Here is a 7,164-nt window from a genome sequence, read left to right as displayed (position 1 = left end):
TTCCATGTGACAACATACTAAATTTCTATGACCAGATTCGAAATTAATCTCATATTAACCTATTTTTCATCTAAATCCGATTTTCATCATGAAAAATCCATATTTCGAGCATAAGAACTCCAAAAATTCTGAAAATTTACAGGTAATTTAAAAATAAAATATGTGAAAACATATCCAGAAATCACTGGAAAATTCGAAGTTTAGCTAATTTTAGTCCGAAAATGACATTTTAATCATAAAATCACATTTTTAATGCCATTATTATATAAGATGAACAATAAAAAAATCCATAAATTAACCAAAATATCCTAAATACATTTTAGGATCAGAAACTTGAACATGCATAATTTATTTTGTGATATATCATAATAACACAAATTTACAAGTTTTATATGTTAATCGTATAACTCGGAAAAACTATAACCGATTTGCATGCAAATAACTCGGAAAAACTATAACCGATTATCATAATAACACAAATTTACACAAATTTACAAGTTTTATATGTGTTCATTCAATATTGGAAAGCTCAAGAACTAACAAGAAGGAGATCTTGTTGATGCCCATTTGACCGAAATTTAGATGGTGAGAAATTGATTTTCTTATCTTTTCTTATTTAGTTTGCATGCATAAGATTTAAATTAATTTTATGACTAAATTAATTTGTAACATATAAGAATATGTTGTATAATGAGATGTAATGATTTCCAACACTTATTTCCTTTTTCTCTAATTGGCACCGCAAAACAATGGTTGAAAGGCCTTGATAAGGCTACTCTCGGAATTGATTCTTGGAAGAAATTGGCTCTAGCTTTCTACAAAAAGTTCTATCCACCGGAAAAGACTAACAGGCTAAGAGCTCAAATTATGGGCTTTAAGCAAAGAGATGAAGAATCCTTGTATGAAGCTTGAGAGCAATTCATAGGAATTTGTCGCTCATGTCCTCATCATGGACTTAGCGAGTGGTTCTTGGTACAACAATTTTGGAATGGTCTTTATGAAGACTCAAGAAACATTCTCAACATGGGATCAAATGGAATGTTCACCGAAGTTGACGACAATCAAACTTGGAACAAGATTGAGGAAATGGCGGTCCATAATTCACAATATAGTAGACCTCGCAAGGCTACTAGAGGAGGAAAGCATGAAGTGGACTCCATTACTCAATTGGGTGCTCAACTTAGTGCTCACATTGATACCATCAATTTGAAGTTCGAAAAAGCTATGGCTAAACTTGAAGAAGCCTCAAAATCACCAAAGCAACATGTTAATGCCATGACGGCATCTTCATCAATCCCAAGTGGGATATGTGAGAATTGTGGAACTTTGGGACATGACCAAAGTGAATGCAGGGGAACAAATGAACAAGTGAATGCTTTTCAAGCATACAAGAGTGGTACCCCTTATTCAAATTATTACAATGAAAACACCAAATTCCACCCAAATCTCTTATACAAAAGCCAAAATGTTCAAAACCCTCAACCAACATACACCCCACCTCCCATGAGAAACCAAAATCAAAGATCCTTTTACAACCAAAACCAAGGTTACCAAAATCAAACTCCCTACAATCAACAAAATGACCAAGGTTTTGATGTTCAAAAAGTGGTCCTCCAAATGCAAAAGAATCAACAAGAGTTTTTCACTCAAATGCAAAAGGATAGTCAAGCAAAGGAAATCACCATCAACAACATCCTAGCCCACACCAAAATGTTGGAAACCCAATTGACTCAACTAGCATCTTCAAGCTCACAAAGACAAAAGGAGCAATTACCACCTCAAAGTAATCCCCCGAGACATGAAACGGTTAGTGCCATTCACTTGAGAAGTGGTACGAGGTATGAAGCACCGACGAAGCAAGTTGAGGATGAAGTTGTGGAAGCTAGTGACAAAGAAGAAGTTGTGCAAAACTCCAAGGATGGAGAACCATCAAAAGAAGAAGTTTCAAAGAAAAATGAAGACAAGGCCAAGGAGAAGGAGCCCATTATGATTAGACTTCCTTTTCCAAGTCGTCAAGCCAAGCCCAAATTTGATGACCAACTTGGAAAATTTATGGAAATTGTGAAGAATTTGGAAGTCTCGATTCCTTTCACGGAATTAATCAATCACGTGCCGGCCTATTCAAAGTACATGAAAGACATCCTTACGAAAAAGAAGTCGATCCGGAAGCTTGACACTATCGCCTTCACTAAGGTGAGTAGTGCAATACTTCAAGGGAGTTTACCTCCAAAACTTAAAGATCCGGGAAGTTTCTCAATACCGTGTACCATTGGCGACACCACGATCAACAAAGCCTTATGTGAGCTAGGGGCTAGTGTGAGTGGTATGCCGTACTCGGTGAGTAAAAGGTTAGGGATGGGAGAGCTTAAATGCACCAATATCACACTCCAAATGGCCGATATATCGACGAAGACACCATTAGGGATATGAGAAGATGTTCCCGTAAGAGTTGGGAAATTTTTCATCCCGGTGGACTTTGTCATTGTTGACATGGAAGAAGACTCCAATATTCCGATCATTCTAGGTAGACCTTTCTTGCACACCGCGGGTGCGGTGATAGATGTGAAGCATGGAGAGCTCACTCTAGAAGTGGGAGATGAAAGCATAACTTTCAATCTTGACAAGACCATGAGAGCTCCCCGTTTGCATGAACCAGGTTTTATGGTTGATCATTATAGCCGGAAGGATGATAGGAAGAAGTCGGAACTCCAATGGAAAAAGAAAGTCGATGATGCTCCATCAAAAGAGCAAGGAAATTGTAACAAAGAGAGCTTGAAAAGCTCACCAACGTCAAGCAAAGAAGAAGATGGCCTCATTGGCCAAGACAAGAATGTAGGAGAGATGTCTCTATCAACTCAAGAGATCTTTAGTGACCAAGTAGATGAATTTTGTGGTCTTTGGGACGATGAGTTTGAAGGGATTTTCAATCCCTACATTGGTAATGCTATCGATCAAGACCAACATGAAGGACAACAAGTGCAAAGATCTATTGAGGATCTTTATCATGACAATGAACAAGCTTTTGACTACTTCTTCAAGGTGTTGAGTAACATCAACAACACCTTGGACATGCCCCCATGACATCTCACTAAGGATGAGAGTTTGGTGGAGTCCTCTCCAAACCACCATTTGTAAATATTTCTAACTCCCTAACTTGCATTTTAATTCTTACATTGCATTTTTGTCATTTTTGGATTTTTATGCCTTAATCAAGATATTTATCATATTTGAGAGAAGCGAGGGAGGGACTAATGATTTTATTGATGTGTAGTGCTTTAACTTAGTGTGGGGATAACAATTGCCTAGGCTACTCATGCCTTTGTAGTGCCCCTACAATGAAGAACACGGGATTTGAAGAATGAAAATGACACGGGATATGCAAGTGCACGGATAGAACTGAATCCGGGTAGACCAGGTGGAATCCGAGCGTCCCTATGGGTAATCTGCTCGTTTTATGGGAATCCGTGCGTCTGTGGAAGAATCCGTCCGTCCAAATAAGCTGCAAAATTGAAAATTTTGGTCTGTGACAGAATCCGAGCGTCCCAGCTGAGAAGACGCTCGTCTGACAGAATCCGCTCGTCTTTAAGGGAATCCGCTCGTCCTGAATTGTAGAAATCCGCTCGTCTTCACTTAAAGACGCTCGTCTTTAGGCGAGATTTCCTGAACCCAAATAGAGCAGAATCCGAGCGTCCCGACGGGAATCCGCTCGTCTTCCCCCTGCAGTTTTGAAATTTCGGGTGTTTTAAATACCCCTTCCCACATTCATTCATTCATTCAAACCTTCAAACACTACCCATAAACCCCAAAACCCTCATCCTCTCTTCACCAAAAACAAGATTTCCTCAACCAAATCCAACAAAATCAAATCCAAACTTCCTTACAACAACAATTAATCACTCCTTTTACCATAATAATCAACCCAAGCACCAAAATCTTCAACCTTTGAGTCGATTTTTGAAATACAAAGGCAAATCCTTTCATCTTAAAATCGATTTGGGTATAATTGGAAATTGAAGATTTTCAATCTTTTCTTAGTATAATCATCAATGGCAAGAACAAAAGGAGCAACAAAGGCACTCAAGGCAAAGGCACTCTAAAAAAGGCAACAATGCCTTCAAGCAAAGAAAGCTTCAATGGCTATGGTGGTTGCTAATGCAAACTTGGAAGTTCAACAACAACAAGATCCTCCCTTGGAAGTAACAACATCAACAACTCCGGAAATTGCTCAATTACCCAACTATCCGGAGGTAATTTTCATTTCTAACTCCCATAGGGATACATTTGCCAAGTATGCTAAGAAAGCCATTCTACCCACCAAATTCATATGTGAAGATGCCTTGAACAAATTGGGTGTCCTTGAACAAACAAAAGCCTTCTTTGAAGCCATGGGGTTGGGAAAATTGTTTACTACAAGAGAATTGACATACCCCTCCCTTACCTTGGAATTCTTAAGTTCATTGAAAGTGACTAAGGTAGAGACTAGAACATATATCGAGTTTCACCTTGCCAATGTGAATAGGCGCATGACCTTTGATGTTTTGAGTAAAGCATTAGGTCTTAGTGATACACCATATTATCATAAGATGCCCGGAAAGTATGACCCCGCTCCTCTTTGGGAGGCACTTTCTGGGAAGAAATTTGTGAGCTTTCATGCTTGTCGCGCTCTATTAGTCCACCATCCGGGCATTAGAGTGTGGCACAAGGTCATCGGGAACACTATAATTGCAAGAAAAGACACTAATCACTTTACAAAGCTCGGTTGTGTTCTACTTGAGTCGACCTTAAATGTTGGAAGGGAATTCACTAAGCCTTACAATGCTCTAAGGCTTTTGGTGGAAAGATGGCTCAATGTTGATTGTGGTAAGGAAGGCACCGCTTTTATCGTAAATGGAGGTCTAGTTACTCTCTTGGCTAAGCACTTTGACGCTAATTTCAACAAGGATAACACCTATGTGGCGATCAAAGGGGCTCATCTCATTGACATGGATACCATGATTAACAAGTACAAGTGGGTGAAGCATAACTCTTTTGACACCAACTATGGGTGGCTCACCAATGATGCTAGATCTTTCACTTTGCCTTCCAAGATATGCCGCTTGAGTGCTCATCGAACAAACTACCTACTTCCACTTTCCAAAGGCGCCGAGTACATCATCCATCAACAAAGGGGCGAAATTGAAGAGCCCTCCTCCTCCATTGTCACACCACCCTATCCATTCAAATATCAAGATTTCAAACCCAAAGATGTTGAAGTGGGCAACGACTACATGACTCTACTTATACAAGAGATGCATAAACAAGCTTACAATGATCGAGTAGATGCATACTTGGCCCAATATCCACCCCTCCTTCATTTAGCTAGGCAAGGACTACTTGATCCTTCATGTCCTTTGCCTAGTTGGGCGGATAGGGAAGTCTTCTTTCCAAGCACATTTAGGGGTGAGAGACCGGGTGAAGATGGGAATGTCGATGATGAGGGTGTTGATGAAGAGGTAGATGATGAAGAAGAAGAAGCTAATGAAGATGATGAAGGAAGTGAGCAAGGAAGTTAGGAGGGAAGTGGTGATGAGTCCGCTTCTATGGAGGAAAATGATGACAATGATGATATGGTGGAGGACTAGAAAGCTTCGGAGGCTCCTACCCTCTTGAGGTTTGTCTACTTCTTTCTTTGTTTTATTTATTTTTATCTTGATCATAGTTGGAGAGTCCTAGCAACATGAGGACTAACACCTCGGCCACATTGAGGTGTTCTTTTATTGTTCCCATTGAAAAATCCAAAATGACAACATTTAGTTTCATGCATTGCATCTTGTGTGCATGAACTACCCCATAATTCAAGACATTAGAAATAATGTCTATCTCGGTTTGGGGAAGTACATGCATACGCAACGGGAGGTAATCTAAATTACGCTCTCCGTCATAAACAAAAACCCATGCATCATGTAGTGTAGATTAGTATAGCTTGCATTTAGTATAGAATTCATGCATCATACTTGCATAATTTCCTATCATATTGGCCATTGAGGACAATGCCCATATTAGTGTGGGGATGGGAAATTCTAACCTAACTTTTATTCAAAAATCCAAAAAAAAATCAAAAAAAATTTCGAAAAATCAAAAAAAATTTGAAATATTTGAAAATCCAAAAACATGTTCATTCCTTTTTAGTGTAGTCTTGTATATATTGTTTGTATATATTGTGTTTGTTCATCCTTATTCACATTGATCGACTACGCCACATCCGAGACATGAGGATATTGAAGACCGCATGGTATAATCTTTCCAATCTCCTTTTTCCTCTTTATGTTAATGACTATGTGGCTTTATTTTGATTGATGCGGTATAAACAATGTGAATTTAGGACTTGCATTTAAATTTTATGGCATATTAGTTGGTAGAATCATTTGCATTAGGATGTATATGTGTTAGTTGCATCATGGCATATAGTTTGCATGTTAGAAAATTTTGTGAAACCGTCTATTTGGGAAGCTTAACAAGTGTATATAGGCCCTAGTAGATGCTTTTTCTTCTTAAGACTTTACTTTTTAGAATACTTGTAAAACACCCTAGGATGTGTCATGCTAGTATCCTTTAACCCATGGATTAAGGCCTAGTCAAGAGTACCTTGTGGTGTGATAACTCCTTGGCTACCGTTTATTCCAAGGTGACCCTTGAAACCATGCATCTATCATCCATGTTCTACCACATTTTTGTCCTCAAAGGGAATGGGCACAAAAAGAAATTGATTTAAGTTCAATGAAATTAAAAGTGAAAGAAAGTTTGCAAAATGCATCAAATGAAAGGAGGAGCAAAAATAGAACTCTTAAAGCTTCAAATATAAGGCACCCTCACTACATATGGGGTGACTTTGAAAATGTTTCAAAGTAATGCAAAAAGTTGAAAGTTGTCAAGTGTGAAAAGCCAAAAATCAAAAGAAATGGCAAAAGAAAGTGTTCTCAAATGTTATATGCCACAAGAAACTGGGGGGAAAAACAAAAACAAAAGCAAACTCCCAAAATGAAACACAAATATCTATTGATCCCTTTATCCATCGTATCCATTTTTGTGCATGGTAGAGAGGGAACGACCCTTCTTCTTGTCTAGGCAAGAGGGGGAATTCCGCGATCCTCCGGTGTTTCTAACACCATAGGGAGTCTACTCTTG

At 38.7% G+C, this 7,164-nt stretch overlaps 1 non-coding gene across 1 annotated transcript; it reads right to left on the bottom strand.

The window, feature by feature from the left end:
* Positions 1–849: 849 nt before the first annotated feature.
* Positions 850–956, bottom strand: LOC141624715 (small nucleolar RNA R71). Its single transcript, XR_012534520.1, has one exon. It is a non-coding gene; the product is annotated as a small nucleolar RNA R71 (small nucleolar RNA).
* Positions 957–7,164: the final 6,208 nt, after the last annotated feature.

This window comes from Silene latifolia, chromosome X, assembly GCF_048544455.1.
Source record: "Silene latifolia isolate original U9 population chromosome X, ASM4854445v1, whole genome shotgun sequence".
In the NCBI taxonomy this organism is placed as follows: Eukaryota; Viridiplantae; Streptophyta; class Magnoliopsida; order Caryophyllales; family Caryophyllaceae; genus Silene; species Silene latifolia.
This window is presented reverse-complemented; position numbering and strand designations above follow the sequence as displayed.